Below are 12318 nucleotides of genomic sequence, written 5' to 3' on the forward strand. Positions count from 1 at the left end.
GGGGGGGGGGGGGGGGGGGGCGGGGGGGGGGGGGGGGGGGGGGGAAATTCCGGCGGCGAAAAGTCCTAGAACCAGAACCATACCGACCAAGCCACTGAGGCGCTGGGAAGCGGGAATGGAAAAGTAATGCTTGAAATTAAAAGGCCCACCCACATCGAAACTGCTTACGGAAGCAACGTACAAAACATTAGGGCGGTACCAGATCTTCAAAGTGGTGTTGGGAGTCTGACAAACTAAGACGAAAATGGAAATATTTTCACATTTTTCATTCCGTTCCGAAAGCTCTTCAAGTTGCAGCAGAAGCGGCGCATGCGCAATAGCTCTTTGTCACGAGCAGCCTCCCTCTTTTGTTTTTCCTGTGTTGTTCTTTTGGTGTTTGCTTGTTTGTCGAGAGCTTAAAGACACTCAGAGTATCGTAGCTGCCGAGCACAAAGGCTATTCAATGAGCTTACTCAACTATTTCGTGGAAAAAAAACCAACTTTCTGAAGCTCACCATGTTTGCCGTAGATTACGAGCTCTTCTCCATCAATTATATGAATTCTCTTTTATTATAAAACTTAAAAAATTCTTTGATAAAACACTGTACAACATAAATAAATAAATAAATAGATAATTACTATGAGATTCAGGGCCTCTGTAACACGGTTTTTTCGCAATAACTTTTTATCTATGCATTTCATAGATATAACGCTTATTCAGAATACACATTATATCTACACATAAATTTTGACTGTATTCTGCATTACGTAGGTTGAATAAATTTGGTACTTATAATGTAAAAGTGACTTTTTTTGAAGACGGGCCAACTTACTCAGAGAAAAGGTTTCGAACGCACTCGTTACGTAACTTATGACAGCATTTCTTCCCTCTTTCTCGATGGATGATTGGCTATACGTAACGAAGGCTACACCTCTGGCAACAATGGCATAAAAATTTAAATACAAGCAAAGCAGTACACCTTTATGAACTCTGAAACCTCTCCACTGATAACTGTCATAATGACAAACCAACAAAATATGTTAATAAATACAAAAACACTTCGATTATTAGTCTAACTCCCAAACTAAGTTTCCTAAGAAATTAGTCTACTTTATAGGTCACAATCAGATTGACAAGATGTAGGGAATAGTTGGTAATTTTCAAAAACATAGTAGACAAGCTTGATTTGATAACTGCTATATCCAATGTCAAGCAATTTTTATTTATTGGCTCTCTACCTATTTACTGAAAAAAAAATTGCCGGTACCGTATTTTGGCTTTAAACCTTCACCAATAATTATCGTCAGAATGATGACTTCATGAGGCTCCACCCACTTTGGCCTCGTTATAATTCAGGATAACACTGAAGGCTATCATGGGGATTGTTGGATTAGAAAATTTAACTTCTGACTATAAAAACTCATTACTCGAGTAGTTGTAAGAAGTGCTAAATGATCCTCAAGGATCCCAGCAGTTGGCCTAAACGTTTAATTCATGCTATTTCTACTGTTGCGGCACTACTGCTACAGTAGTATTACTACGCTAGCACAGATACCCCACCCACATCTATGTATCGTTCCGCCATTCATAAAGTCTTTATATCCAACACAGTCGTAAGGCCTAAAGAAGAAGAAAAAAAATTATATCGGATGATCCGTTGGTCTGCTGGAGATTTTAGCACATATAAGCTTGTATTTACTTTGGATAAAAATCTTTTTTTAACAAAAATAGTTATATAAAGACTTTACATACAATCTTTCTCTTTTTCTCTCTCTTGGTGGCACAGTGAATAGTTAATGGAAATGTTCAAAATCCTGAATAACATTACAAGTATTATAATCACGTTAAGCTAAATACAGATCAGACCATAAACATTGGATTTAAACTAGAAACTGAATAATTACCTATTCAGGCTATAGTAAGTATGGCCGCGGACTTTCTCTTGACTGTATAAAGTTGCAAATCGTAAGACAATTGCAGTTTTGCAACCACGGGGACAATTCCAAATCCAGTTAGCCATTCTTGACTGCTGTGGGTTTCAGAGCCGATGGAACAAGGTAAATGAGTTTTTGTTTGGTAGATGGGCGGGGCAACATTTCGTAAAACGGTGTTTACCTTGCTTACGTAATGAATGTTTTTCGACTCTTGGCTCGTAATCATTGACCATGACGTCGGCTTGATAATTTTTACTCTATAAAAATTAAAACTATCGGGTTTAGTTTATTGATAATGCTGAAAAAAATTTTTGGTTGTAAAATATACATATGTCAACTTTCAGCTACATTCGATGCTTTGATAAGGAGCAAAGTCCAAAAAACCGTGTTACAGAGGCCCTGAATCTCATAGTAGGTAACTTGACGTTTCAATACGGGCTCAGCGGCGATAAGTGAAGTATCAAACTTAAAAACAAATAATTTATATAAGTAATTATGCATACAAAAACTGTAGGTTTTTGTTAAGCATGCATGCAATACATACATACATACACCTTCATAATATATATATATATATATATATATATATATATATATATATATATATATACATATATATATATATATATATATACATATATATATATATGTATGTATGTATGTATGTATATATACAATATACATGCAGCAAATATAGCGTATGTAAGTATATATATTTATGTAATGTATGTGTGTGTGTAAGCAAGAATAATTTATTCGTCCTACTGCGTAGATTTACAAGGGAAGGCTCTCGCTGGGAAATCTAATCAGATGAACCCTACGGCAATACTCAAATGACTTGAGAATTACTCTCTCTCTCTCTCTCTCTCTCTCTCTCTCTCTCTCTCTCTCTCTCTCTCTCTCTCCAATCTGCGTCTGGTATTTTCGCCTTTAGTACATTACTCTGATGTGCAGATATTATTATCTATATCTTTATTCGAAATGAACAAAACAAACATTCTTATGGTACAAGACTACACGACAGCAACTTACGTAGAAAGCAGTGATTTTGAAGTCTAAACATAAAACGTCTAAAAATTGTGAGAGTATGAAGGTGTAAAAAGCCCAATTAAATATATCAGAAAAGTCTAAAAGCACAGCACGAGAAGCCCAGGCTGTGATAAAACACAGAGAGAAAAAAAGGAGTAAATAATAATAAATATACGTGAGTAAAACGACAATTGAACTGTTACTTACACAAACAAACATCAAAGCAAGTCCGGGAGACGAATGCAGTGATGCAAGACGCTTTTAAAGGGCGTTAGGCCCTTCTTGTCCTTAAAACGTGGACATCAATCAAAGTGACTGACAGTTACAGGAGTGGAAGACTTCTGATACAACGCGGCCTCTTGTGCAGCTGAGTCTGTTGGAAATTCTCTAGAGCAGTTTTGTTTACTGACTTAATTTTTAGATATACTGTAAATAATGAAATTTACAGTTGCTGATAATCACTGTATAACATATCAGAGTTATATTACCGTCATGACAGACGATTCGGTACACCATTGAAGCAAGAAAAATTATACTAAACTTCACTTCTTGGATGACAACATATCAGCCTTTTGAAAAAGGTCAGATTTTATGAGACAGGAAATATAGAAGAAACTGGAGAATTCCTCATCCTGGGATTGATTTGCTGACGCTCGGGTTGGCAATGTGTTCAAAATGTCTATGCTGACATGAGCCTTCAGAATCGAGTATAAAACATGGTATACTCACGAGAACAGAAAGACGTCAATAAATACGAGAATTGATCAAGAAACGAGCTGATCCCCTTCCAATCTTTTTGCTCCGGAATTTTCTCTCAATGAAATTTCGAAAGAGATCTGGAATAACACCCAACCCTCGAAGATGGAAAAGGAATTCAATCACTGTCTGCCCGATTTAAAGAAGAAGAAGAGGAAGAAGAAGAAGGAGGAGGAGACTTAATAGCCATGAAATCAGCAACAATAATAAAACAAGGGCTTAGCAGATGGGAAGATAATTCGCCACCACCCCTCGCGGGAACTGGAACCACTAAAATAGCCTTTGTGTCTATCGGGAACCGATTCCTCTTTTTTTTTTTTTGGAAAGAAAAAATTCTTTTTTTGGTTTCTGAATGAACGCAGTTCAGCCTCATTCAAATGCTAATAGCTGATTGATTGATTGGTTTATTGATTCGAGTTGGGGCGGAATACATTCCTAGGAATTCCAACCATCCAAGGGTCCTTAGTTTCAAATATTCAGAGTAGTCTTTGCGACGCTTCGGAGAACTGTTTCTTTAATCTTTCCCAATAAAGGATTCTGTGATTCATCGTGAATTATAATCGTTGGTGTCTGAAGGTCCATCTACTTCGACAGTCTTCTTCTTCTTCTTCTTGGCCTTTAGCTTTTCCCCATTTCTATAATATGGGGTCGCTGTTCCTAATCAGCCTCTTCCATCTTCCTCTGTCCTGTCTATCTAGTTCTCTTAGACCCTTTTCCTTCATGTCACTCAATCATTTATCTTTTTACCTGAACTTTGCCCTTCCCCTCCCTCATCTACTTCGACAATAACGGAACATATTACATTTAATCATTAAATCACGTTATTTCTTACCTTTATGGTACTTATAATGGAATGGAAAGAAATGGAATATAAAATTTACGCCAAACGCCAATCACTGGGACCTAGGAGGTCATTCAATGTCGGGAGAGAAATTCAACGATTTGAAAACTTTAAAGGCGTAACAGAAGGAAAACCTCGCAGTTGCCCTATGAAACAATTGTTGGGAGAGGGTTGAGGAAAGTAAGAGGGAAGTAAGAATATGAACAGAGGTACAGCAAAAGGATTGAAAGGGGTTGCAGCTATGGTCCGAAGGAAGGCTTCAAACAACTTTTAATAATGCCTAAAGTGTCCCTTGTGAGGTGCACGGACGACACTAACCTCCTACGGTTATTCTCTTTTAATGGCCGATTACATTACCAATATCAGATCAAAGTAATGCAGAATACCACTGGGTCGGGTCACTTCGTAGATGGGTTACCAAAAGCTATGTAACTTGTCTCTTTGGCCTTTGGCTAGCAACGTCATCCCTAGAATGTATACATCATATTAAGAAATGGTAATGTAACATCTTGGGACACCTCTAGTAATAAATCTTATATATACATACATTATATATACGTATTTGGTATCTTGAAGAGGATTTTGGAATAAAAGTTGAAAGTGTTGGTACCTCTGTCCTTCATTTTCACGTTAGGATCTCTTATATCATTATATAAATAGTATATACATATATTTATATATATAATATACTATATATATATATATATATATATAACATACCATATAATAATATATAATAAAGACATTCCATAATAAAAGTAATTAAAGATTAATACGCCGATTGGACGTATTAAACGTCGAGTCAAAATGTCTCCCGTATGCCGATTGGACGTATCATACGTCGGCTCAAAAAAGTTTTTTTGAAAAAATTCGCGGAAAAATACTTATAGGCCTACCAGCCGAAAACTTTTGTATCACGCGCCTTGGGGGATGCTGGGAGTTCACGATCAAGGCGTTGTTTTGTTTACAATCGCTACGCAGGCGCGCAAGCGCGAATTTCTTTCTTATCGCACTAAAAAGTATTAGTGACACATCTCGGAAATTATTTCGTCATTTTGACATAATTTTTTTGCACCATTTTAAATTATCCTTTACATGAAGTATTATATATGAAAATGTGCGCAATTTTGCATGTAAAATACAACAAAAAAATACTCATGATTGTAGCTTTTATCAGTTTTGAAATATTTTCATATAAATAACGATAAGTGCAAATATTTCAACCTTCGGTCAACTTTGACTCTACAGAAATGGTCGAGAAACGCAATTGTAAGCTAAAATTCTTAATATTATAGTAATATTCAATCATTTGCCTTCATTTTGCAACAAATTGGACGTCGTTCCTAAGGCAACCAGAATATTTTCGATTTATGTGGTGAATTTATGAAAAAACTTTTTCCTTACGTTCGTGCGATAACTCTTTGATAATTTTTTCGTGCGATTGTCCTAATGTTTGCACCCTTTTAAATTTGCCGTTACATAAATGTTTTTATATATGGAAATGTGCGCAATTTCATGCACAATACAACATAAAACAACCCATGGTTGTAGCTTTTATCAGTTTCGAAATATTTTCATATAAATAACGTTAAGTGCAAAAATTTCAACTTTCGGTCAACTTTGACTCTACCGAAATGGTCGAAAAACGCAATAATGTAAGCTAAAACTCTTATATTCTAGTAATATTCAATCATTTACCTCATTTTGCAACGACTTGGAAGTCTCTAGCACAATATTTCGATTTATGGTGAAATGTTTATAAAAAAAAAAACATTTTCCTTACGTTCGCGCGGTAACTCTTCCGAAAAAATCAGAATTTTTTTGTGCGATTGTCGAAATGTTTGCACCATTTAAAATTAGCTGTTACATAAAGTTTTATATATGAAAATGTGCGCAATTTCATGTAGAATACAACTAAAAATGATTGAAGGTTGTAGTTTTTCTCTTTTTTCGAAATATTTGCATATAAATCACGATAAATAGAAAAAAACCACGTTCGGTCAAATTTGACTCTACCGAAATAATTGAAAAACGCAATTGTAAGCTAAAACTCTTACGGCCTAGTAATATTCCGTCATTTTTCTTCATTTTGAAACAAATTTGAAGTCTCTAAAACAATATTGTGATTTATGGTGAATTTTTGAAAAATATATTTACCTTCACTCCGCGCGCCGATTCGCGGCCGCAAGTCTCCGAAATACGTACATCGCATTATCCTAATATTTGCTCCTTTTCATATTAGCCTTTTTATAGAGTTTCATATATCAAAATGTGCGCAAATTCATGAAGAATACAATAAAAAATAATTGAAGGTTGTAGCTTTTTCCATCTCCGAAATATGTGCATATAAAAAAATATATATATAAAAATTTCGACATTCGGTCAAATTTAACTCGTCCGAAATGGTCGAAATCTGCAATGTTAATCTAAAACTCTTACAGTATCGTAATATTCAATCATTTGTTTAATTTTTTAATTTTGAAACAAATTGGAAGTCTCTAGAACAATATTTAGAATTACGGTGAATTTTTGAAAATAACATTTTTTTACGTCCGCCGCGTTACGAATTCGTACATCATTTGTGATAATATTTTTCCGGTGTTGCTTTTATTGTTTTACTATGTATTATATATCAAAAAGATTGCAATTTAGTGTAAAATACAACGAAAAAAAAAGTAACTCGTTAGCTTTGACCGTTTTTTGCACAGCGTGATTTGAATACAATTATCTATGAATTTTTTTTTTCGCTACCATATATCGCATTATTTACATATGATAATGATATTATATTTCATTTCTGATAATTGCACACTAAACTTCAGGCAATGAAAAAAAAATGAGCCAAAAATGAACTCTTAATCTTCAAAACTAAGCGCGCTGTGATTTTTTCCGCTTCCGCGCTCACTCCAAACCGGCGCCGGCATACAGGAGAGGTTTTGATTTTTAGGGCTTCGGCGTAAGAGGGTTAAGCAAAAACATTGGCCATGGGGCCATGATATATACGGAACAATGGCGTATAAAAAATAAAAAAATTTCTCGGCCCAAACCGCGGCTTACAGAAACAATCTTAACATTGCACACTTACGGCAGAAACTATCATCAACACCTGAAGGTCAAAATCCTACCCCCTTCCCCCCTTCTCCTCCCCCACAACACTCCCCCCCCCAAAAAAAAGAAAAAAAAACAAAAATCACTTTTCCAAATCTCCTCCGTTGGAGAAGTGACCGAGAGCACAACTCCGAGACTTAACCGAGACAGACACTCCCCCAACTTCCAAGCATCAAAACACAGCTAGCCTACACGACATGCCTTCGGAAATAAGATAAACAAAAAAATTCGAGAAAGAATTTCCCCATTCTACATTTTAGTTTTCTGCAAAAGAAAAATAATGAGATGCCTATTTGTCTGTCCACCTTCAAATCTTGAAAACTATTGAGGCTAGAGGGTTGCATATTGGTATGTTGATCATCCACCCTCCAATCATTAAACATCTTACATTGCAGCCCTCTAGGATCTGTCGCTTTAATTTTATTTAAGGTTAATACTAGTCATGACCGTAAGTCTGGCACTGCTATAGTTGCCAAATACACAGGCTGAGAGTTTCACGGGCAATGGCAGTGTTATAAAGAACTATACATTGAATAAAAAAACTCGATTGCGCCGAAGAAACTTCAGCGCATTTTTTTTTTCAAGCCAAATAATCCAAAGCGACCACAAATTTCCTTCGGAATTGAAGCATATTCGTGCCAAAGAAAATTCCAACTCTTCAAAAAAAAAAAAAAAAAAAAAAAAAAAGCGCTGTCTAACTTTGACGCGAGTTAAGAAACTCTTCGGAATGATTCCAGCGAAGCAGAAGCCTTTTAAAAATTCTGGTGAAGATTTCTGAAAGTTATTTTTAGTCATTAAAGTCACCTCTGATAATTGGAGAAAATTTCATGAAGAGAATAGAATATAGAAGTTAGGCCAAAGGCCAAACGCTGAGACTTCTGCGGTCATTCAGCGCTGGAAGGGAATATGACAGTAAGAAGGTTTGAACGGCATGACGGGAGGAAAATAAGACAGAAGAAAGAGAATATGAACGGAGGTACAGTAAAGCGAATTTAAAGGGTTGCAGCTAGGGGCCGAAGGGTGAAAGGATGATGCAAAAACCTTAAGTAATGCTTACAGTGCACCGCTTGAGGCGCACTGGCAGCACTACTCCTCTACGAGGAACTTGAGATGTAGTAATGTATATTATCTGAGTAATGTGACAGGCATAGTAAACCTACTAAGCATTTCAGCTGCAGTGTCCAAATAAAATATTTCAAATATTTAAAATATTTAAAAAAATATTTAAATATTTAAATATTTTAAATATTTAAATATCTAAAATGTTTAAAATAAAAAAAAATAAAATAAAAAAATCGGACAGGGTTGGTATTTCTGCAGAAGACGTTTGTAACCCCCGATCTAACTGGCAAAAACATGTATTGAAAAATAATGAGGGGAATTAAGGCCATTATGAGTCATTAAAGGGTAGACTTACTTAAATTTCACAAGGACACAGACAGAGGCTAGTTGTGACGTGTAATTATGACGTAGAACTCATGAACGGTGACGGACGAGGTGTCAACAGCGTTTGACAGGAGAAAAGCTCTATAGACGTGACCACCGTTTAAGCGATGGCTTATTTGGCTCAATGTCCTCGAGGATGCAAGACTGCCTTTGCAGGGGGCGTGGGGGGAACATACAAAGTGAGGGGGCTTCCGTATGGGACTGACTATACATCACAGGAACAGGACCACGGAAACCTACACTTTTCTAATGGTATTTCAAAGACTAAAAACCTCTCTGGACCCAATACAAAAACCGTAAGTGACAGCTAAAAAAAAAATCATGTCCATAATTACATATCTAAGTTTACCCATAACACTGTGAACAAAGTACTCTATAAATCAGTTTAAATGGAACATTAGATGAAAAACAACGGGATCCTAGAATTTCAAAATGAAAATCTTTTATTTTATACTTTATTCACAAATTTACCTTCAAAGATCTCCGTAATATCTAAAACAGCGCATCTATAATATAACCCATTATTAGTATTGACATTTTCAAGCTTTCTATAATAACATCTCATCATTGTTGGAAATGAAGATTTTTGACATTGTTTTCCAACTGACCCTGTGGGGAAACATTGATTTTCAATGGTGTGTTATTACAAACTTGTGAGACAATATGAAGCAATAGATGATGATCTTGGAAAATAATCAGTGGCTTTGGGAAACGATGGTATTTGTGAGTATCTGGTCGTTACTTTACGCAATAATGAAACTGCAGAATAATAATGGCTTTCAGTGGTTTAAATTGTGCTCGCATATTCCGTGTTAAAGAATAAGCAAGTTATTCCATGGAACAATATATTACACAACTAATATTCTCATTCGAACACCAGCACCTAACCCTCTCATGTAGATGTCAGTCATCGAAAAGCCGTGTGTGCGTGTGCGTATGCGTGTGTGTGTGTGTGTGAAACAATAAGTCAGAAGACAGACGTAAAGACTGTACACACGCCTTTATTCACAAAGGCTTTGGGGGGCAGGTCTTCTAGTACTATTACTTCATACCATGAATGAGTGGGAGGTACTCTTATGATGACGTTTTTATAACCACTGTTAGTGTTCCTGCTTAATATGCTTTAGTCTACCCTAAATTTACTCTTATAATTACCTCAATTATCAACATTAATGCACATTTTTACATTAATGCACATTTTTGCCAGTGGGGTTTCACTCGTCTTCTGCCAAAATACCAACAATGTCCACCGCTTTTCTAATATTTTATTGGCAAAAAACAGTTGGTCATGGCAGTGGAAATGCCTCGTAGCCTAGCGTACCCTACCGAAAATTAAACTCATCCTGGGGCCATGATGTACTAAAACACAAATGCAGAAAACCCACAAAAATGGTTAGAATGGACTGAGATGGATTCTGCACTGATTGAGAGCTACTCTGTGACTAACGCTTAAAACTTTTTGTATGGCGTGACAAAGGTAATACGTCGCAGCGTTTCAAGACAAACATACCTATATAAGTTTGTAGGACGAGTACCAATTCAGTTTTTTCTTGTCAAAAAGAGTCGAGTACCGAATTCGAAGAGATCCAAAGCCGATGAGTACCGAGGTATTACTGAAATACACACACACACACACACACACACACATACATATATATATATATATATGTATATATATTGAGATGAATGTACCTATGATAAATGTATGTTTGGCAATCTGACAACTAGTTGAATGAACATTTGATGAAAAGGACAATTAGTCGAAAAGGCTAATTTTTTCAAGTGGCTTATTAAGTATGCACGTTATCATGATACTGCTATAGTAAGCATTTTCGTAGTTTAGCATGCTTCATACAAAAAAAAAAAAAAAAAAAAAAACAAAAAAAAAAAAAAAAAAAAAAAAAAAACTTAAAGATCAAGTTTTTAATTCAAAGGCATATTCCCTCAGTAAAATGGAGTTCATCAAGACAAGGAGGTGCAAGAAAATTCCTCTACGAAGGATTTGCATACTTGGTTAATAAGGTTTGCTGGAGGTGTGACAACGCAAGGAAGAAGTGTAATGCGAGAATGAAGAAGACGATTGATGTGATTGATGGTCAGCCTTCTCAGCACTCTCATCTAGCCATCGATTCGCATAATACGGCTTGGAAAACAATTGATCAAATAAAACAACGGGCTTATGAAACTGAAGAAGTTTCTGGTTGCATAACAGATAATGCTGTCAGTGCTTTACCAATACGCATTACAGGAGCAATTCCCCCCAAAATTCTTCTCTTTTACGCATATTATATAGGACGAGGGCTAAGCAAAAAATGAGGATTTCAATTTCTCACCGAGGAGAAAATGTTGAACTTTGTGAAGATGTCAAAGTGAGAATTTATGGCACTTAGCTCAGAAATGCAGTTGGTTTTGTGACGGCCCACTTGATTGCGCACTGATTGTAACTCAGTTGTATTTCATTCATGCACTGACAGGCGAAAGAAAACATTACCGTTGATATACTGCTTAACAAACCAGAAGGATGAAGATACTTATATAATATTCAGCGTTATAAAAGCAGCTAAAAACCGGTGTGTTTCCTTTATTCCTGTCGATTTTGAACTGGCAGCTATAAAGAGCACTCAGACGATTTTCTCAGAAGTTAGTATCTGTGGTTGTTCCTTCCATTTTGGCCAGTGTCTTTGGCGGGAAATTAAGTCACATGGTCTCCTAACATGGCAGTACAGAGATGTTAACAACTCTTCCAATCAAACGACTACAAGCTCTCGCATTTGCAACCCCTCAAGATGTGTACTCTTTAAAGAGTTTAATGATTTCATTGAGTCTAGTAGATGCTGCAGAAGCTGATGAAGCGTTAGGTGAATAATTCTAGTTGACTTCGAGACTAAGTGATTAGGCATGACCAACTTTTGATAGAGTTATGTGGTCAGTGTACAGAAGAGTACAAGACAATTTACCAAGAGCAAACAACTCTTTAGAAGAAACTACTGAGAAAAATTCGAAAGGAACAAGATAGTAATGAAATGTTAATCGGACACGAAGCAAATTTTTAATTCCTTACTGGACGAGTGGGTTGTGTGCTCGACTACCGATCTGGTAGACAGAGTTCGGTCCCGACTGGCGGCAGTTCGGAATCAGAGAAATTTATTTCTGGTGATTGGAAATTCATTTCTCGATATAATGTGGTTCGGATCCCACAATAAGCTGTAGGTCCCGTCGCTAAG

This window comes from Macrobrachium nipponense, chromosome 33 (assembly GCF_015104395.2).
Source record: "Macrobrachium nipponense isolate FS-2020 chromosome 33, ASM1510439v2, whole genome shotgun sequence".
NCBI classification, from domain to species: domain Eukaryota; kingdom Metazoa; phylum Arthropoda; class Malacostraca; order Decapoda; family Palaemonidae; genus Macrobrachium; species Macrobrachium nipponense.